The 23,125-nt window shown below is 43.3% G+C and overlaps 1 non-coding gene across 1 annotated transcript; it reads right to left on the bottom strand.

Moving 5' to 3' along the window:
- Nucleotides 1-202: 202 nt before the first annotated feature.
- On the bottom strand, nt 203-279 carry Trnat-agu (transfer RNA threonine (anticodon AGU)). Its single transcript has one exon. It is a non-coding gene; the product is annotated as a tRNA-Thr (tRNA).
- Between the last annotated feature and the right edge of the window lie 22,846 nt (nt 280-23,125).

The following is a 23,125-nucleotide window of genomic DNA, read 5'->3' as shown; positions in this document are numbered from 1 at the left end:
CGCTGTGCGCGCAGATATAAAAGCTGGCAACCCTAGGCAAGTAAGCTGCTGTTCTGCTATTGCGACTACACCACAATGCGATGTCAACACCCCCACGGTCGGTAGTTTGTGTATTAAGCTTCAACATTATGTGTAAATTGAACGGGATCACTGCTGTCAGCTGCAGCAGGGCATCACGCAGAATCAGCGGCGACGAGTGAAAATCTGTACCGGACCGGAACTCGAACCCGGGATCTCCTGCTTACTAGGCAGGTACGTTAACCACTGCGCCATCCGGGACACAGCGCGGGCTGTCTCGGCACGCCTCAGGCTGATCCACACACCCACCGTACCCCACCTATCCGCAGTCACAGTCTATTATACTCCATGTTCGCTATTCTGAGATTCCCACAGGAGATCGGAGGTATTTGGGCATCCGCACTGAAGAAGGTGGAGCCATTGCTCAGCTACGCATATCAGTTATACAGTTATATGAACGTGTGGTGTGTGTTCTTTCGGACATGTCCGAAAGAACAGACGCCTTCCATTCATATAAGCTTCAACAGGCTGTGTGTCATTTTATGGTTTTTACGAGGGTCACTCCAAAAGAAATGCACACTATTTTTGTAAAAGTAGAGTTTTCATTCTGCATGTGTGAAAGTTTTACAGTGTGTAGATACATCTTCCCGCTTGTTTTCAAACTTAGTTCAACCTGTTCCCGTGAGTGGTGCCGTCACAGCATGTCTTCAAGATGGCTGCTGCACTTGAAGTTCGTCAGAAGCAACGTGCTGTCATAGAATTCCTCTGCTGTGAAAACGAGACAGTGGGAAACACCCACAAGAGGTTGAAAAAGGTGTATGGAGATGCTGCTGTCGATCGGAGTACAGTTAGTCAGTGGGCAAGCAGGTTACGTGATGAAAGCGGGCTTGACAATATTGAGGATTGTCCTCACAGCCGCAGGCCTCGTACTGCACCCACTCCAGACAATGTGCAGAGAGTTAACGAATTGGTGACTGCTGACAGACGCATCGCAGTGAACGAGTTGTCACGCAACGGGGGATAGGGGAAGGAAGGGTTTGCAGAATACTGAAAGTGTTGGCGTTAAAAAAGATTTGTGCCAGGTGGGTTCCAAGGATGTTGACAGTGGCTCCCAAAGAAACAAGAGAAACGGTATGCAGTGAACTTTTGGAACAGTACGAGAATGGTGGAGATGAATTTCTTGGGAGAATTGTGACAGGTGATGAAACACGGCTCTATAATTTTTCACCAGAGACGAAGAGGCAATCAGTGGAGTGGCATCATGCAAATTAACCCAAGAAAAAAAAAATCAAAATCACACCTTCTGCTGGAAAAGTTATAGCTACGGTGTTTTTCGATTCCGAAGGACTCTTGCTTGTGGACATCATGCCCAGTGAAACCATCATAAATTCTGTTGCATATGTGACGACACTGAAAGAACTTCAAGCTCGACTGAATCGTGTTCGACCTCATGGGCTAAAGCAGGATGTTTTGCTGTTGTACGACAATGCACGGCCACATATCAGTCAACAAACCATGGAAGCGATCACAAAACTCGGATGGACAACACTGAAACACCCGCCTTACAGTCCTGACGTGGCTCCATGTGATTATCATTTCTTTGGGAAACTGAAAGACTCTCTTCGTGGAACAAGGTTTGATAATGATGACTGCCTTGTGCACCCTGCCAAACAGTGGCTCCAACAGGTTGGTCCAGAATTTTACCGTGCGGGTATACAGGCGCTGGTTCCAAAATAGCGTAAGGCAGTTGAGAGGGATGGAAATTATGTGGAGAAATGAAAATATTGTTCCTAATGCATGTACCTACACGTTGTAAAACTTTCGAACATGTAGAATAAAAGATGGATTTTTAAAAAAATAGTGTGCATTTCTTTTGGGGTGACCCTCGTATTTGTGTATATGCTGCATGTATTCTGCGTTTTATTTTAATTCATGTCAGCGTGTTGGTGTCATTGTTTCTATTCCAAAAAATTTTTTTGAGACTAATATTAGAGAATGTTTATGTAGCGTGTTTTTAATACCTGTCGTACTACCACCTGGTATAATGTTATCTTAACATAGTTCACACTGCGTATATATAATACTATTTATATTTGCCGATCATAGAACAGACCGAAATCGATCATAAATTAATGTAGTTCTGCTATCAAGCTTTAGCGTTAAAGAGAATCATAATCAAGATTTTCTGGATCGCTGCTTCTCTTTAGTGTGACGATGTCCCTAAAGCGCAATATAAGAATACTGGTACGGTTAGTCATCTCATGTGGTTCTGGAAGTCCTGAGGGAAAATTACAACCTCACGATCGCTCCATGTTTTGGACAACCTTCTTCATCGGCCATTCACATATATAAGCAACACAAGATAACGAAATATTGGGTGGATCTGCAAGTACAATGTGATATTAGAGAAAGATTTGCTCCTTCTTGATTGATACTGGAGTATTGTACTTTCTCTAGGACATGTACTGACACATCATGAAATAGCTCACAAGTTGCTAGAGGAAGCTTACAGAGAGAAAAAAAAACCTGTAGCAAAAGGCAGAGATTGAAATGTAACCATTAAATAATTGAGAACTTTTGGTACGTGTGCATCTCTGAGATAAGCGGTTAGTTCAGCAGAGGAAGTCAGCGCTGCACAACAATCCACTTAGAAGAACCATGACTTGTTCAGTAGCTTTGTAAGCTAACGTCGTAGCTGAAACTGCAATGTACGTTTGATCGCTGGAATTCGAAGTGGAGAGAAAAAGTTAGAAGCCCGGTAGTGAAAGAAATTTTCATCAGCAGGTACAAGCGAAGAATTAGAGGCATGAATCGGTCAATCACTAGAGTTCGGACTAACATCCTGCGATAAATTCCAGACTCCTCCATCGCCTCGCATGGAGCATGTGCTAGGGAGCAAGGAGGAAGCTTGGAGTGGTAAGGTGCCAGATCGCGAATAAGCACACTTCTTAATCAGGATATTTGTGTAATCAATTTTATTAATCGATGTTAGCTTGAGCTTCTTCAGTACAACACAATTACTCAACACAGAGTTTGTTAAAACAATGTTTACCTTGAAAACGGGTCTCTACATTGACTAAGTGAATAGAACAATATTTATGCAGTACATTTTTAGACAATATTTGTGAAATTAATAAGCTATGAAGGTCTTCAAAAGACAACAAATTATAAAATAACTCCTACTTTAGCGAAATTGCAGAAGTTTGGTTCCATTAACACTCGAGTAAAACAAGCGGATTCCTGAAATAATGAGGTTCATAGGCGTTGATGTAAGCATTAAAAGAAGCAACATGATAATACGTGCTTCTTAACAAGCCAACTGGTGCGTCGGAATAGTAATAACAATCTTTATATAAAGCAGCATAAAAAATAACTATAACAAAGAGAAAAACACAGTCAAAAAAAGCATTTCAATCGTTGGGACACAATTTAGAAAATTAGTAATAGTTTACACTTTATTTGAAATAAACGTGTACAGAAGATGTCATTAATAGGTAATACTATAGTGAAATTCGTAACTGACGTGAAGACGAAGCTTCCTGTTACCTCCTGTATGTAAAGGCAATCAGTCAGGTTTCGTGCAAGATGTGCATGCCAATCTCACTTCATTTCGAGTGAAAAGAAGACTGTCACTGGAACAGTGCTACGGCACATTAGTATACAACAATGCACCATGATGGGTATTAGTGGATTACTGTTTCCGCGGCTTTATACCTGCTTTCAGGAATCTCAAGGCAAATTACGACCTAAAATTTTAGAAACGGGTGTTTATTTGCAAAAAACTTGTAATCGACGTTGCAAAATCTGGAAAAATGGGAGAGTATATTTTCAGTATTGCATCAGAAACGCCTTCCTACCATTTTCAGAAAATAACTCATTGGTTTTGCTTGACTTTTGAACTGGACAGAAACACCTCTGTGGAGGACGACGAAAAGATAATTAACATAATTCGGATTCCACCCGGAAGTAATATTGTGATTGCGCCTCTCGATAAAGAAACTTTTTGACAGTGTAGAAAATTGTCGGACAATATAATTTCCGATTCTTCTGTCATTTCAGGATTATCGATGGAACAGTATCGTGAAACTTAAGCCATTTGCGCATTGTATGTCTGCATCGACACATTTTTAGGATTTGATCAAGTATACCTGGTCCACAGCAGAATATACAGAACAACTGCCGCGACCATTTCTTACCCCATTCCAGTTCTGTCTAAATAGAACTAGTAATTACGGTGAAGTGCATGAACGCATTCATTTTTATTTTTCTTTTACCAGATGTGCCTGATGTAAGGAAAATATTTGTTATCATCATCCTACAGACATTTCACATTTTTGTGACAACAGAAAATAAACATGGAACCGTTTCATTGTTTGTAAAATATACATTATTCAAAAATTATCATAAGAACTCTGCTACAGGAATTGTTATAAATATTTCATACCAGCAAATAAAGTCTCAATTCGTGGAAGTCGTCTGTAATGTAACATCTTGCACTACCTTGATTTTGTTTCCTATGATAATCGCTTGTGTAGCAATTACATCTGGATCAGTTACCTGACGATATGAACCGCCAATATTTAAAACATTACTGATTTCGGACATTTTTGGTACGATTTAAGTGCTCCAAATTCGTGTGTAACACTTAGCGCTTCACGCTATGCTGCGGTACGTTCTCTTGTCGCCGCGCGTTGTGGCCGCGTGGTTTGAGGCACCATGTCACAGATTTCACGGCCGTTTCCGCCGGAGGTTCGAGTCCTGTGCTGTTCTTAGCACAAGCCAGTTTCAGCATACGCTAGTGTGTGAGTCTAGGGACCGATGGCCTAAGTAGTTTGGTTCCGTAGGAATTCACACACATTTGAATATTTTGTTCTGTTGTCACGGTTGAATGCTAATGCGCGCCGGAGAGGAAGGGCTGTAAAAATCGCTGTTGTAAGCGGTACTTCATGCAGCACAGATGAGTAACTTGAGCACATAAAAAAATACTTGATGTGTGAATATCTTTCGGTGTCTTCTTCCTGTGCGAACAATTTCTGGGTCTCGAGATGTGGGGTTGGACCATTACCATGAGAGATGGCGAACTCGTGCAATCCATTTAAGTCGGCGTTGTCCAGTCCGACCCCTGGTGACGAGGAGAGTAAATACGTGCTCGTCAGTTATGACAAGAGACAACTGATACATGCTATCCATCCCACGCATTCGCACAGGTATGAACTTGTGGCATTACAATGAGCTCGGCATGCTGACACTGGGTTTCAACCTCTGCCTTCTATCTTCTATCGTAGAACAATGAGTCAACAGCGCAAATGTCTCTTTCTGAGCGAACTGCACGAGTGAAAATGAAAGGGTCACATCTACAAAGTCCCACGAGTTTGGAGTTTCATGTGATGGAGACCATTATTGTCGATGATATTGTGATGTATATGTGGGAAGCAGTAAACCCATACTTCACTTTTACAGGCTCAAGAACTTAAGTGACTGGAATTACGTACTATCTGGGCCAAGAGGTTGATGTGCTGAGCCCTGGCGATGCCACTTGCCTTAAGTTTGCAGCGAAAGGCCAAACAGCTGTGCGCCAGCATCGAGTAACAGAACGGCTTTCCGTAAAAGGGAAGTACAGCAGCACAGACATAATTCGCCTACTGCTCAGATATCTGCCGAGGGCCTTGTTCTCAGATTGTTTTTGATCTATCTTTCTTTGAGCTTGCATTAATCTGATGATCTTTCTACGGTTCACTGGTAACCTGTTCTTTAATTTGCTTTGATGGTGGAGTATCTGAATCATGTCATAAACATCACGAGGTACCAAGATCCAGGAGTGCTACTAAAGCAAGATATGCAGATCTTTAGTAAAGTTTGGAAAGTAGGAGAGATATACTGTTTGATAACGTAAAATGACAGAATTTCTCAGGAAAATAGTTATAAGCTATAGGGTAAGACGGGTAATACACTATAACCACAAGAACGATGAAAAAATAAGAATAGATATCACAGAAATACTCCGATTAAAAATGGTGTAAGACAATGACACAGTCTTTCTCCCCCACTATTCAAGCAGTGCATCGCACTAACAGTGACAGAAATAAAGAACAAGGTACTGGGTGGTATAAAAGTTCGGAGTGAAACTGTATCAACGACAATAATTGCTGACGACATTGTTATTTTCAACGAAAGTCAGGAAAATTGTAGGGACAATTTGATTGAGATGGTCCAATGAAAATAGACTATAGACTGGGAGTAAATCAAAGAAGGATAAAAGTAATGACGAGTAGCAGAAATGAGATAAACTATTAGCAATACAGAAACTGGTAACTACGAAGCAGACGAAATAAAGGAACTATCCTACTTCTAAGAAAAAAATTCGCATGATGAATGAAGCAAATCAGTACAGAGGAAGAGAGCATCCCTCAAATGAAGAATTTATGGGAATGTACATTTGAAGCATAGCATAGTATGGAAGTGATCATGGACAGATGGGAAACCGGAAAAGAAGAGAATAGAAGGGTTTGAGATGAGGCGATAGAGAAGGTTACTGGAAGTTAGGTGGACTGATATGAAATCAGCTAGTAAATCCACAAATCGAAACGCAACTAAGGCTAAGGAGGGATAAGACGATAAGAAACGTGTAAAAGTCGCAAGACATGAGAAAGAGAAAAGACGCATGTGGGATCTCGTCGGCAACAGACTCGACAAAATTGTTTCATCGTTCGTCGGTGAGAGGTGAGGGGAGATGGGTCAGAGGTCTATTGAATCTCAGGTAAACGTCTGCTTCAGGACAGTATCTGCACCGCTTCCCTGAACGGTTCCTTGTTGGCAACCGTGATGCAGTACCTCTTTGGTTTTCCTCGTTATCTGCCAACGCTCTATACCGCGACTCATCAGTCCGGCGACCGGCTTCTTTGCTTTTCAATGACAGCTTTCCTCAGCTCATGCTTACCTCTGTTCCCTGTTACCAGCAAACAGAAAAGGTATGTCAGGCGTGGGGATGGGATGACGGAGTCTTGGCAGGAAACTGCTGAGGTCCTTCTCCAGTCCCTGCTGCCTGATGAAACAGCGGATGGAGACAGACGAACAACAGCAGCTGCGAGAGAACTATAACAGCAATCAATATGGAAACGATACGGCAGTCTACCCTTTCTCTCAAGAGGAGGTAGCTGCCCATATAAAATTCCTGTAGATAGGGAAAACTCCTGGGCCAGATGGCATTGTGGCGGAGGTGGTGCAATTTCTGGCTCCCCAGATAGTCGCCCCTCTAACTCATCTCTATAACGAATGTCTTAGGCAGCAAAAGTTCCCTCGAATCTGGAAGAGGGCGAATGTTGTGATCATCAAGAAAGGAGCTGACAAAGACCCAGCAGAAACAAAATCCTATCGGCCAATCTGCCTGCTTGATCTGCTTGGGAAGGTTCTGGAGAGACTGCTGGCTGACAGACTGGCTGCGCACCGAGTGCTGTGCGGGATGAGCAGCAGGCAATTCGGCTTCAGGCCTGGGCGTTCAGCATCTGATGCAATCGCCCTGGCGGCTGAGGTCTGTGGCTCTACCCCGTACAAGTACGTTGTCGGCATTATGGTGGACATAAGTGGCGCCTTCGACAACCTGTGGTGGCTGCTCTTCTCCTGTTTACGGGAGAAGGAGTGTCCAGGGCCGCTATATGGGTGTCTGAGGAGCTATTGTGAGGATCGGGAGGTCTGGCTATCATACCCTAGCACAAGGGTAAGAAAAATAATCACTAAGGGATGTCCCCAGGGGTCCGTACTAGGTCCCCTGTTCTGGGACATCCACATGGAACCTCTATTAGACAAACTACAGCAAAGTGATGATGTGCTAGAGGTGATAGCCTACGCTGATGACCTCCTCCTACTGGTTGGCGGCCGAAGCCGAGAAGACATAGAGCCCAGAATAGAACGTGCAATAAGAACACTACAACTTTGGTGCCGGAATACTAAGATGACAATTTCACCAACTAAGTCAACATACCTTCTTCTAAAGGGACAACTAGTCAGAAATCCAACAGTCAGGATAGAGGGCTCACCAGTTCTCAGGCGACGTGAGACTCGATACCTGGGCATCATCATTGATGAGAGGTGGTCATTTGGCAGACACATTGAAACCGTAACACAAAGAGCCTTACAAGTACTCAACAACCTCATCTCCATTGGACATAAACGTTTCCACCTCCCACCACATCTTATCAAACTATATCATAATAGCATACTCACCTCCATAGTGGGTTACGGTTCTGGAGTCTGGGCACACAGGCTCATGAGGGTGGTGCCCGCCATGACAGTGAGAAGAGTACAGAGAAACATGATTATGAGATCAATGGGGGCTTACAGGACCACACCAGGAGGAGCCCTATTAGTCATAATGGGACTCTGCCCCTTAGATATTAAAATTCGAGAGCAGGCCGCTTGGTACTGGGCAAAAAAGGGGAATTTGGATAAAATAGAAGAAATTCTAGGGAGTAGGATTGAAAATAAAGTCGAGATCAGGTTAAGAGGGGATCAGTTGTGGCAACATTCATGGGAAAGCGAAGAAACAGGGCGCAGAACCTTTGACCTCTTACCATATGTCAGGGGAAGAATGGGAATGACATATTTCGAACCAACTAGAGGATTGATTCACCTTCTCACTGGACATGGACCCTATCCGACATACTTATGTCGATTTGGGAAAAAGGCGACACCCACGTGTGACTGTGGTGTTCCGGAGGGTACTCCTGACCATGTAGTCTACGAGTGCCCCCTTTTCAATGATGTGGCCTCTGTGTTACGAGACCAACTACCCCACAATGACACATTCAGACTGTTGAGACAACGAGACACCTTTCAGATTATCAACGAACTGGCTAACGCGGTATCACAGAAAGTCTTAAGGGACTACCTGCGAGAACCGAACTAGCACCTTACAAAGACTCTTTAAATACCGATGAAGTCTAGTACCCTATTCCCAAACCGCCTGAGCGCGGAAAGGCCGACTTCTTCAGTCCAGCAATACAGACAGGACAGTTAAATGCACATAACAGCAGGCTGGTCATGCAGGAGCTTCAGAGGGTGGTGGAGGAGATGAACCTTATGTGCTCTGTCTACAGGAGCCATACTCTCTTGCAGGGAAGATTGCATTTGCGGCTGTACACTGGCAAGTGGTAAGCTTTGGGGATGACCTGAAGGCCACCACCATAGTGGTTAACAAAGCGTTAAGAATCACAGTGCTTTCACATTTGTCCGATGATCACTGTTATGTTGTAGAGCTCCAGTCGCATCATGTTCTTCCAGTACGGAACCAATATGGAGGTACACCTTGACCAACTAGTGCAGGTAACTACGGCGCTGAGGGGGCTCAAAATTTTTGTGGTGGCAGACGTGAATGCTAAATCCCCCCTACAGCACGGTGGCACTCGGGATGAAAGAGACGGAAAAAAGGAGGAGACCCTCATGTCTTTACAGTTTCGTGTCGCCAATAGACCAGGAAACATCTCCCCCCCCCCCCCCCACCTATACTGGCTGAGGGGGTGAGGACACGAACATCGACACCACGTTAATGTCAGCAAATATTGTTGGCGATGTTCGGAATTGGATGGTCAGAGACAGGGTCACCAAAAGTGACCACAATCTAATCACTTTCACGCTCTCTGACAGAGAGCGCCGTTAGTACATAGGGTGGGAAGTGCACCTCAACTACAATAGAACTGAATGGGAGCGCCTTGCAAGAGAGTTTGACGCCCCAGTGTGGCCGGAAGGTGACGAAGACGTCAACAGACAAGCCGAAGAGCTGGTGAGTGCAATCACCAGAGCGGTGAGGGCAGCTGTTCCAAAAAGGAGGAGAGCCGCAGGCCATGGCGACTTCTGTCTCTAAGCTGGTCGTAGGTTGTGTTCCAAAAATGAACAGCACAGAGACAGAAGTGATGACACTTTCTACAGGACCTGACCATCATTTTTCAGGACAATGCTCAAGCACGTACAGTGCAAGCTGTTACTGATTTTTTTGACTGATGGGTATACTAAGTGCTATACCACCTGCTGCAATCCCCTGACTTAAGGTCTCGTGAGTTCAACTCGATTTCTGAACTGAAGGAAACACTTCACGGCATTCGCTTCAGAACTGCTACAAATTCGTTGTGCAATAGTCCGCGCGGCTCGAACTGCCAACACAACTGGCACTGCTAAGAGTATCCTACGACTTCCACATAGCTGGCAACGGGTTACACAAAATGCTGGTGACGACTTTGAAGGTCAGTAAAACTTTGAAACAAGTATCCATTTTGTACGAGTTGTAAGTAAATAGTTCGCACCATTAAAGTTCCAACCCTCGTATGAACACCTGACACTGAAAGTTACATCATATTACTGGCATAAAATCCTTGGCTTCGAACAGCAATTCAGTTACATATCCCGTGCTCAGTATAACATCTAACTGCAAGCACTTAAATACGTACTATATTTCGTTAGTCAAGTTTCAAGACGCATAAACTATATGAGAGATATTATTTTCTAGGTACGAATAAAAGCAAATTTTGCAGCATAAGTACAACTAATGCAGAGACGTACAGGGTTATTCTTAAGTAATTAGAAGCCATATGGAAAATAAACACGTGTCAGTGTATAGAGCATCTTTCTCATATTGCTTGTGCTAAACGTGGACACAGTTTGTTATGCGGCGAATGTCAATATCTGCCAGCAGTTGACTGAAGTCACTGACAGGGATTGCCCAAGAAGGCGCAACAGTAGCCCGCTCTGGAATTCTGTTCACTGGGTTGCCTGTCTGCAGGGCGTACTGATTCGTTAGGACAATGAGGAGACGGTTTGCCTACATCTTCTGACACGACCAAGCGCAACTAGCCATGGCATATTGCAAATCGATACTTGGAGAGACGCTCTGACCACTGATACATGTCATTTTTTGTACGTCTTATAGTTTTGGGGAGGTCATGTTCTGAAACCCTGGTGTTACTTGTGAACAACACAGTATAAATGTACTAGGCATCGTTACGGACCTATAGACTACCGGAAAACTGTACATAAGATACAAGGTGTAAAGGGTGAAGTGCAGATATTTTTCAGTGTGGAATCATAATATGTACGAGCGGCAGTGTGTTGGTTATTTTTATCCTGAGACGAACAGTCTTCCCACAAACACGTCACAGACTTTATGACCTGGTTTTCTTCACAGTCGCAAGTACTAAAGTGGACTTCGCCTGTCAGTGTATATCACCCGTTTTTCATCCAGAGTCCACACTCCAGCACCTGACCTGCTGCCCAGCGGAAAATAAGCATTAATGGCTTGCTCTTGGCATTTGTACTTGCAGGTACTACCCAATCTACAAACATATGACTTGTAATAGCTATAATTATTTATCAGCAAATGGCGTCGATACTGATTGTTCATTATACCATACTCAGTTATAAACGAAAATGTTTTCACTAACACAAGTTACACTGTGTATATTCAAATTGTAATACAATTAAATGGTTATTAATGGGTCAATCGTTCACTGGAAAATGATTTGGAAACAGAAAATGGGGAAGAACAGCCAATGTTGAACTCTGCAGTCTACAGTAAGTTCTGTGTGCCGCAAAATTTTACTGAGTTGCCTCCAATTTAATTAAAATTGAGAAAATTGAATATAAGAACTGATTTAATCAATGAACTGATAAGCATTACTAACGTGTTAACACCAACAAAAAGATTCCAATGAATATACGGAATGAGCATGTGGGAACAACTCTCACATGATAAATCAAATAATTCCGACCAAGCAGGAGCTTAATCCCCCCTCCCCCAAGAAAAGATAACCAGACAAAAATCTAGAAACATAAGGCCTGTCTTTTGCGCTTCAGAAACGGCATGTTGGATAGTTAAAATAATCTTAAAAAAGCGTGAAGGGGGGGGGGGGGGGTTGTTGATTGAGAAACAGTCAACACAGTTTATTGACATAAAATATCATATTAAAAATTCATAAAGTAATTTTAAACTATGATTTGTTGGTGCCTATTGCTTAATTATTTTACTCACCTATACTATTAGTGGTGAGGTATATTGCGGCGCTAAATAAAAAACAAAATATTAGGTGTGCATGCGAAAAGTTAATGCAAACATACACGATTTAGACACCCAAGAGCAGAGACAAAAAGAATTTTCCCCATCACAATAAATCAAAGGCTCAGAAGTTCATCCCCATAGCTACGATATTATTATTGTGAATAGAAATACCGTGGAAGACTTTCCGACAAATAAATATGTCTGCATCGTCTTCCGCGTGAAACTAAGGTACGCTGGCGTGAAACACTCGCAAATGCCGTGAACATTGAAGAAAAAAGCAAAATTACTAGGACTCCTTAAAACTTCAAAAATACAAAATATGTAAACAGTATCGACACAAAGAGCAGTAAAATATCATGCTGAATTAAGAATGAAACTTACACAAGTAGGTACTGAAATTACACACAGTGAAACAGTCGCCATATAGTACGGACAAAGCTATCCGATCTTGAAAGCGAAACAAAATGGAAAGCAGAAGAAATTAAAACACACACACACACACACACACACACACACACACACGAGGAAACTTCACACTTACACTCCAGGTAAAAGAGATATCAGATAATTGAATTTTAAACCTGTCCTGGAGTAACGAACTTCTTATACCACGTGTTCTGGTTACACACCACAAGGACTCGAAAACTTACTAAATACAGAAAATATACTCGTGACTAAGTTCTGAAAACTGAACTAGTACATCAAAAGCGCACGTTAGTTAGAGTAGTTACACGCCGTCACACATTAACATACTCACCAACTCCCAGTCACTCTTAAGACCACACTGTTACTACCACAGCAGACAGCAACATGCTATACTACCATCACATAAAATACAAATTCAATTTGCACACTCACGACTCACTTATACAGAGGATGAAGAGAGAAAGGAAATTTGGAAGCACAAAATGTAGGTAATATGTATAGGATTAGTTGGTTACCGGAAAAATTGATACTTTAATGCAACTCTGTACCAATGAATGGTAATAAACAAGAATTACAAAACTAAATTGCAAATGGTTGTGCATCACAACACGAAATACAAATTAAATAACCTGAAACGAATCTAACAGAGATGTTTCACATACTGTGGAATATTTATTTTATTGCTCTCTCTAAACCTACTCCCCTCTTCATATAACAGGTCATGTTTTTAACACTTTTTAAAAAGTTATTACATGTTTTGGTGGCTTACAAAGTTATACTATTATCTCAGAAAATTATTGAAAATAATAATAATAATAATGAAGTATCACTGAAAAACGTTCAAGCACTAATTATGCATGTGTTCCAAATTACTGAAGCGCACAAGGAAACTGGCATAGGCATGCGTATCCAAATACAGAGATATGTAAACAGGCAGAATACAGCGCTGAGGTCGGCAAACGCCTATATAAGACAACAAGTGTCTGGTGCAGTTGTTAGATCGGTTACTGGTGCCAAAATTGCAGGTTATCAAGATTTAAGTGGGTTTGAACCTGGTGTTATAGTCAGCGCACAAGCGATGGGACACAGCATCTCCGAGGTAGCGATGAAGTGGGGACTTTCCCACACCAGCATTTCACGAGTGTACCGTGAATATCAGGAAACCGGTAAAATATCTTCGATATCGCTGCGGCCGCAAAAATATCGTCAAGAACAGCACCAGCGACGACTGAAGAGAATTGTTCAACGTCACAGAAGTGCAACTCTTCCGCAAATTGCTGCAGATTTCAATGATGGGCCATTAACAAGTGTCAGCGTGCGAACCATTCAACGAAACATCATCGATATGGGCTTTCGGAGAAGAAGGACCACTCATGTACGCTTGATGACTGCTCGGCGCAAAACTTTACGCCTCGCCTGGGCCCGTCAACACCGACATTGGACTGTTGATGAATGGAAACATGTTGCCTGGTCGGACGAGTCTCGTTTCAAATTGTATCGAGTGGATGGACGTGTAGGGGTATGGAGACAACCTCGTGAATAATGGACCTCGCTTGTCGGCAGGGGACTGTTCAGCTGGTGGAGGCTCTGTAATGGTGTGAGGCGTGTGCAGTTGGAATGATATGGGACCCTTGATACGTCTAGATACGACTCTAGCAGGTGACACGTAGGTCTGTCTGATCACCTACATCCATTCATGTCCATTGTGCATTCCGACAGTCTTGAGCAATTTCAGCAGGACAATGTGACATCCCACACGTGGCTACAGAGTGGCTCCAGGAACAGTCTTTTGAGTTTAAATACATCCGCTGGCCACCAAACTCCCTAGGCATGAACATTATTGAGCATATCTGGGATACCTCGCAACGAGCTGTTCAGAAGTGATCTTCACCCCCTCATACTCGGACGCATTTAAGGACAGGCCTTAGGATTTATGGTGTCAGTTCCCTCCAGCACTACTTCAGACGTTACTCGAGTCCATACCATGTCGTGTTGTGGCACTTCTGCATGCTAGCGCCGCCCCTACACGATATTAGGCAGGTTTACTACTTTTTTTTGGCTCTTTAGTAGTTTGAGACTATATGCACATGTATTGGTTAAAAGTAGAGAAATGAAAATTTGATAAGGATAATGATTGCTGGATAGGCGATATTTCGTAGTAACAGCCTTTAAAGAAGGGGGATGTGAGTAGATGGGCGGAGAGATACAGAATGATTACTATTCTCTTATACAAATATTAGTGCATTTATATATAACTATGTATATGCGCTGAAATGGCGTCAGACCACGTCCCTGTATTATTTCTGCAGTATCAATCACGTTTTCGCTTATGTGTTTGGAAAACTGTCTCGGAAAAGTATCGGAACTGTTAGCAGCACTGTATGACGTTTTGTGTTATACACTTCCCTCTGACTCGCATCTCTTCATGACCGTCGTCGATGTTCAACTGGTTGCTACGCCATTGGAAGGGGACGTGAGGGGAGGGGGGGGGGGCGAGAGGTGACTGATGTGACGCTGCTACTTCTATTACTTCTATCACGTATTGTGCCGTGATCTTCCACAAGACTAGATGTATTCACTAGCACTTCTTTATTCACACCGACGCTCCTATGGTGATGCTGTGCGGTGTGAGAGGGATTTGGTAATTTCCGTACCCTGGAAAATTTTTCATGCCAGGAAATGGTGTCAGCAACTTTGTCTATTACTGTCTAATATTCTTAATCTCTTACAAGCTCGAATAGTGAATGGTCAATCTCCATTCGTTCCCTGATTCCATTACGGGCGTCACGCTTAAAGAAAATGCGTCGGCTGTCCCCGTAGGACCACAATGACCAATTTGGATCGCACGTTGTAATCTTTCCTGTTGAACCTTTACCGGTAATCTGGGTATGGTATGTGTCCTCTTAGGTAACCTACAGCACCCTGACTGGTGTTTACAGAACTGAGGGCCATGCATTCTTGAATGCACGGCGATAGTTTGTAGACTGTTCGACTCATTTTGTTGTTGTCCTGGTCGTTCTGCCATGTAGTTACTTCCCAGTTCAGATGTTGGGCCTCGGTTGTTGCTCTGTGGTCTAATATTTGCTGGGCAACACACCTTATCGTAAAGTCTGCTGGGTAGATTCTGAAGAGCACCGCCGGCCGGTGTGGCCGAGTGGTTCTAGGCGCTTCAGTCTGGAACCGAGCGACCGCTACGGTCGCAGATTCGAATCCTGCCTCGGACATGGATGTGTGTGACGTCTTTAGGTTAGTTAGGTTTAAGTAGTTCTAAATTCTAGGGGACTGATGACCTCAGCTGTTACGTCCCTAGTGCTTAGAGCCATTTGAACCATTATGAAGAGCACCGGTGAAACTTCGGATGCTGTGGTACTAGGAAAAACATAGAGGTATCGAAGCAACAACAACAATAAAAAAGTAAAGATCAAGGGGCTATTTATTGCAGACAAAGGCGCTGCCAACTTCTTGACAAGATCATGTATTAGAAAGGCATGGATTGGACTCGTAGACACCAAAATACCACGGAGCCAGACTTAAGTCAAAATACACAATTCAAAGACCACGAAATAAGATGAACAAGCAATAAGATACGTAGGTAAATGCAGTGCTTGTAACAGTTCATATATGTAAATGTGAAAGGAGGATCTAGCCCATAGGCTTCCGAAGTGAACGGAATTACGTCACAAGGGAAGGATGGGTTGGGATAGGGCAGGGCGAGCAGGTAACAAAAGGGATCCGCTGGGCTGTGATCTCTGAAAAGGAGGAATTGACGGCTGCGTGAGTTGTGCACTACTCTCGTCGTATCGAGGGCAAACCGAATGGCGGTGCGCGAAGGCGAAGGGCAATCTCGGCTGTTTATCGCCGGCGCGCCGAGCGCTAATGGTGGCCGCGCGGACATCGTTAACCCCCAGTCATGGAACTCCAGCCAAGCCCGTACTGTCCCCGAACCAGCACCAGCTGTTCCTGCTCGGGCCGTAAAATCCCGCTGTGACACACGAGCTGCCCGAGGACAACAGCTGCGATGCGTTTATTTGCACTTGGGCCGTTGGAAGACACCCCTGACCATGGGTGTGTTCTTCGATCTTCGAATTTGTTCAGGTGTTTAATTATTTATTTACTGCTTATTTAACCTGACCAGATCAGAACCTCTGTAAGATCTGATCAGGGACAGCAAATAACAAAGGCATCAAAAAACGCTTCCAATAATAATAATAATAACAATAGTAAAGGGCATTTAGAGTGAGACAGATTGTTCTTGTTGTTGTAGCCCTCAGTCCTGAGACTGGTTTGATGCAGCTCTCCATGCTACTCTATCCTGTGCAAGCTTCTTCATCTCCCAGTACTTACTGCAACCTACATCCTTCTGAATCTACTTAGTGTATTCATCTCTTGGTTTCCCTCTACGATTTTTACCCTCCACGCTGCCCTCCAATGCTAAATTTGTGATCCCTTGATGCCTCAGAACATGTCCTACCAACCGGTCCCTTCTTCTTGTCAAGTTGTGCCACAAACTTCTCTTCTCCCCAATTCTATTCAATACCTCCTCATTAGTTACGTGATCTAACCATCTAATCTTCAGCATTCTTCTGCAGCACCACACTTCGAAAGCTTCTATTCTCTTCTTGTCCAAACTATTTATCTTCGATGTTTCACTTCCATACATGGCTACACTCCATACAAATACTTTCAGAAACGACTTCCTGACACTTAAATCTATACTCGATGTTAACAAATTTCTCTTCTTCAGAAACGCTTTCCTTGCCATTGCCAGTCTACATTTGATATCCTCTCTACTTCGACCATCATCAGTTATTTTGCTCCCCAAATAGCAAAACTCCTTTACTACTTTAAGTGCCTCATTTCCTAATCTAATTCCCTCAGCATCACCCGACTTATTTCGACTACAGATTAGCTCAGCATATATGAGGCCATATCTAGTATTATCAGAAGCGCAACAGATAAAAAAAGAAGTGGAGATTGAAATGACAGTGACAGTGGCCATTACGATAACGCAGCTAACAAGGAGTATTGAAAAGCTGTGGGGGAGCCGGATTGACGCGATATGGTTATTGTGATGGAAGGAGGACCATTAGCAGTCTTATCAAGTTTGGAAGGTATTTAATTTCTGTGATATTTTTGGTTGGGATTGTTACAAAGTCGGGTTCCTGATACAGAAAAATTATTTAAAGAACACAGTAGTGTTATGTGATGGTACAGAGAGAATTTTACTTTGTTGACAATTTTTGCTGTGCCGTTTTAACTTGGACTGAAATAGTTGAAGATGGAGCACAGCGATTGAGAAGACGAGAGAGCAAACATAGGGTATGAAAGGCTCTTTGCTTATCAGCACGTAGCCATGATAATTGTTCGAAAGGTGCTACATGATGTTCGAAAAAGCATACGTCACAAATGTGTCGCACACAGGCATTCATCGTCAGTTCCAGCCTGCGCGAACTTTCGTACGAAAGCTCTTGGAGAATGGCATCACCTAAGTCAAGTATGGGAAGTATTAGTATCCCTACGAGTTTCTTTTGAAGCTGTAGTGACTGTAGTGAAGCTGACACCTAGAGATCAGTTTAGTCTGATGGTACGAAACGATCGCCTAGTTCTTAGCAGAAGAAGAGAAGTTATTTCCGCGCCGTTTAATATTAAGGGTTAATGGGAGTCTCTGAAATGACGGGTATTAACTCTCTTGTGGGCGACTAAGAGTGCTTGCGTTTTTGATGGGGTTAAGTTTCAAATCTACGTACGTTCTATATCCACTGTGGCAGTGAAATTAAATCGACATTTACAAGCTGTATGGCTGTGCATAGGTTTTTTAGACTTCACAAAACTGCAAGTCGTCAGCGTGTAGGTGATATTTGCATTGGGAGAGAATAGTTGACATCATTAACATGTGATAAGAAAAGTAAAGGGTCCAATACTGATCCTAGTGGAACTCCTGATACTGCGTCCCTCCATTGTGACCTTTTTGTATCCATCATCACACACTGCTGGCAAGATGCAAAGTATGGGAGGGATCTCTGTACAGCACTGTAAGAAAAATTTTGTGTTTTAAGTTTAGCAAGTAGAACTCCGAAATCTGTAGTGTCGGAAGCTTTGCTGAAATCCAAGATCATGTAATCGAACGGCCAGGAGTAAAGAGCGGGGTTGTTTGCGGCTGAGGGTGGTTGGCTGACATTTATATTTCTTTCTTTATTTAACTATTCAAACAAGATTCAGTAAAACAAAATCTCCAGATCCAACGCCAAACTGGAACACCCGACGGCGCTGGAGTGAGGTGGGCGCTAGACGTAAGAACCCTCCCATCTCAACCGACGCGACTCCTTTAGCAACGTCGTCACGCACCCCTCATCTGCTGAGAGTATGAGACGAATGGTAAACGGATGCACTCTTACTCTGAAACAGAGGGTGAGAAAGCAACTTGATGTCACCAAGCAACACCACCACTGGTTCACTACACTTAAAATGGCACTAAACATTAAGTTACGAATTTTCCTAAAACACAATCAGAATGGCAGTCATTAAACGTTATGCGTGATAGCAACGGTCACAAAGGTTCAAAAACTATCATTCACAAGCAAGAAGTAACATACTTCGGATTTTTCCACGTGTCCAGTTACTAATAATAGACTGAGTAGCGGCCGCTCTCTAAGCTACACCCACATCCATAGCGCTCGCTTATTAGCTTTACTGATCTTTACGTCGCGTAAAACCATTCCAGTAGGCACTTACGATAAAATGTGACTGAAGAAATCGGTATAAGCCGTAGCTTAAACTAGATTTTCGGTCTAAAGTGAAGAGCTACACCCTTTATAAACTAACACTATCGTGATCGAATAACTAAATAAGCATTAGCCTGATCAACGTTAGCACTAAATCCCAGCATACAGCAGTACGATTTAGTAGTAACCAGCGGTGTGGACTAATTTATCACTAAAGAATTAGGTTTTCGCTGTTGTACTTTGCAGATGAGAACTCAAGAGATCCAATGAGGAAAGTGAACGACTTCGACAACGAACACACATCCGTTGTTCTAACGCAACATAAGGGCACAACATAATAAATATGCATAGGTATGTAAAATAAGCAGCACGAAGAAGTGCGAGTTCTGTTCGAAAAATTCCGAAACTGTGTCCAAAAAATTTTTCTATACTTACCTTTTGCTTATTGTGCACGGTTTCCTCCGAAATACTGTTCTCCACAATGGATACGGCGCTCCCAACGTCGTCTCCAATTCCGGAAGCAGCATTCGTACACCTCTTGCTGGATCACACGAAGCGCCGTCTGCGAATTTTCTTTTATTTCGTCTATCGCTGCAGGTCTTCGTCTTTTCAGCGGGGTTTTCGACTTCGGAAATAAAGAAAATTCCGCAGGTCTGGAGAGTAAGGAAGATGAGGTAGCATAGTGATTTCGTTTCTTGTGCAGTAGTCACCCACCGACAGGGATGAATGTGCGGCTGCATTTTCGCGATGCAAGAGCCGTGAATTGCCTCGCCACATTTCAGGCCGTTTCCTTCTTATATTTGCTCAGGTATCGCACTCGTCCCGACAGAACCACTGATCAGCAAAATCAAATGGCTCTGAGGACTATGTGACTTAACTGCTGAGGTCATCAGTCCCTCAAAACTTAGAACTACTTAAACCTAACTAACCTAAGGACATCACACACATCCATGCCTGAGGCAGGATTCGAACCTGCGACCGTAGCGGTCACGCGGTTCCAGACTGTAATGCCTAGAACCGCTCGGCCACTCCGGCCGGCACTGATTAACAGTTCGTGGCACGAATTCACGACGAACTAATCCTTCGAAGTCGAAGGAAAATATCGGCATGGCTTGGACATGTGATCTGACCTGGCGAACTATTTTTGGTCTTGTAAAACCTTTCCCGACCTACTGTGAAGATTCAACCTCGGTCTCAACATCATAACCGTGGACCCACGTCTCGTCATCAGTTCTGGTTCTCTTAAGGAACATCTCGCTCTGATTTTTCGCGATCCCAAAGCTGGTCACAAACTGCGAGGCGAAGGTCTCTCTGGTCTTGACTCATCAGCCGTGAGACGAACTTGAACACGAAGCATTCCAAGATGTTGTGTCAGTATTTCATGACATGATCCAAATGAAATGTTACATTCTTCTGCAATCTCTCAGTCAGTCAGTCTTCGATTGGCGCGCCACAGTTTCGTTGACGTTCCTGACATGAGCATCGTCGGTAGTCGTCGAAGAGTCTCCTGAATGAGGGTCATCTTTAACTTTCGTCCTGCCATTTTAAAACCGTGTGAACCCTGCGTAACACCGAATAGGGCTTAATCTCTCTTCAGCGTAGGCTTTCTGCGTCTTTTGACGTGTCTCTATAAAGGTTTTCTTGAGTTTCACACCAAATTTAATCCAGACGAGTTACTGTACGACATAACGTTCTACTCAATACAGCACTTGACAATAACTAACGAACACAATACGATGAAACTTTCTGCGGCTAAATATTAAACACAGGCGTGTCCAAGGATACCAACCGAATTTCGTTCCAACGCACCAATGGAGCGAAATTACGATTTTTTCGGAATTCTTTGATTAGACCTGGTGCACCAAATGTTCGCGTAACTCAACCAACGAGAACATCGTCCCTTACAACACAGAACGGCAATCCTCAAGCCACACGCCGATGGACAGATAGGTAATTTCAAAATCACGGCGATAATACTCAAAGCAAATACAGGGCAACACAAGGCATCGACGCAACTTAGCACCCCTACGTTCGTCCAACAACCAAACAATCAACGTGATCGAGACAAATTAATAAAACTAATGTCGTTGAAAAACACCACGTAGTGATCTTCTAACACACAGTAATACCTGCAGTCTTCATTTAGTTGCTCAAGGTTCGGCACAAAAGACGAGATATTGTAACTGTTCGTCTAAAGTGAAATGAAAAACTTATTTCCTCGACAACAAACTCACTACGTATATTATACCAAACAAATGCCACGAGGACCTCGAAACGCATCAGCAAGACAAGCTATGCGCTACTAATCCTCCATTTGGTTGAACTACCGAAACACACACGACACATGTGTGCCTAACTACCGATAATGCGTCACAATGGCACTACTCACAATAGAGCTACAGCCGATTCCCAGCCGAATCACTCACAATGGAGCTACAACCGATCGCTGAACAGTGATACACGATAGCCGGCCAGTGTGGCTGAGCGGTTCTAGGCGCTTCAGTCCGGAACCGCGCGACTACTACGGTCGCAGGTTCGAATCCTGCCGCGGGCATGGATGTATGTGATGTCCTTAGGTTAGTTAGGTTTAAGTAGTTCTAAGTTCTATGGGACTGGTGACCTCAGTCCCATAGTGCTCAGAGCCATTTGAACCATTTGATACACGATAGACCAGGAATACGTAAGCCAATCAAACTGACTACAAACACACACTGACAATAGCTTGTCGATGCTTGGCACAGGAAACAAACTAACCTGATGCAAACGGAATGTGACCGAGGCTATCCAGGACTTTCAAATTCCAGAAGACGTTACTAAGCAATTTTACAGCGGAGAAAAGCAATTCAAAAACACTTCCACTTCCGGGCGCATACTACATAGGATTTAACACGGTGCCGATATCTCTGCTCATGCTCGGATTTGCTACGCGATTGCTGGAACCACAATTACGGAAATAGAATGTACATCAGTAGGATTGCGTAGTTCAGATCTCCATATATAGCTGACAGCACCAAGCATTGGGAATAAACTTCTGAGGGCTAAACCTCCATACGTTTCGTATACATGGCCAACGTAAATATTCCGCGTCGTGACAAACCTTTCCGGCACCACACACGCTCACTGGTGCAAAATAAGAGGCCGACACCAAATTAAAAACTATCCCTACTCGCGGTTGGCACACCAAACAAACACGTGTTCCTAATCACTAAACACGCGTCTTTTGCTAAACAGCTCCCAGTGGAGACAACCAATTTCCGAACACGTGGTTCATGGTAGATTAGGAACACAAACATACACATTACATTTTTCGCAAATCACGTGGACCCTGGCTCTCGTGACCTGAAGAAATAACACTTACTACAGATAGCAAAGAGTACGAAAAATCCTTGGATAATGCTGCTGGAATGCAAATGGATCTGTAATCAGAAGGCTGTTTGGCAGATTGCTTCTTGGGTAATGGTTTTACTAATCCCTGCTTCCAGGTTGTTGCGAAGATGCTGGAGTAGAGCGAATGGTCATAAAATATCCGTTATTTTGGGCATTAGTGAATCGACGAGACATCTGACGCACTGTAATATTATCATGCCCTGCAGCTGCTGAACGAATTACCGACTTCAGAAGATAATTTTAGTTTCTACCAAAAACCGATAATTTAAAAGAAAGAAAAAGTTAAACTTATGGTATGCCACTACAATTACCATTAAGACGACACATGGGCAGCAGGAAGAAGACTGGAAGATGGGGAACACTGCAGCCGCTGATTGACAAACAGCAAAAGGAGATGGACCGCGAGAGAAGATTACAGCACTATACGTAGGCATAAATTTTAACTACACTCCTGGAAATTGAAATAAGAACACCGTGAATTCATTGTCCCAGGAAGGGGAAACTTTATTGACACATTCCTGGGGTCAGATAC

This window comes from Schistocerca serialis, chromosome 2, assembly GCF_023864345.2.
Source record: "Schistocerca serialis cubense isolate TAMUIC-IGC-003099 chromosome 2, iqSchSeri2.2, whole genome shotgun sequence".
NCBI lineage: Eukaryota > Metazoa > Arthropoda > Insecta > Orthoptera > Acrididae > Schistocerca > Schistocerca serialis.
The sequence above is the reverse complement of the archived record's forward strand: the minus strand, read 5'-3'. Positions and strand labels throughout refer to the sequence as shown.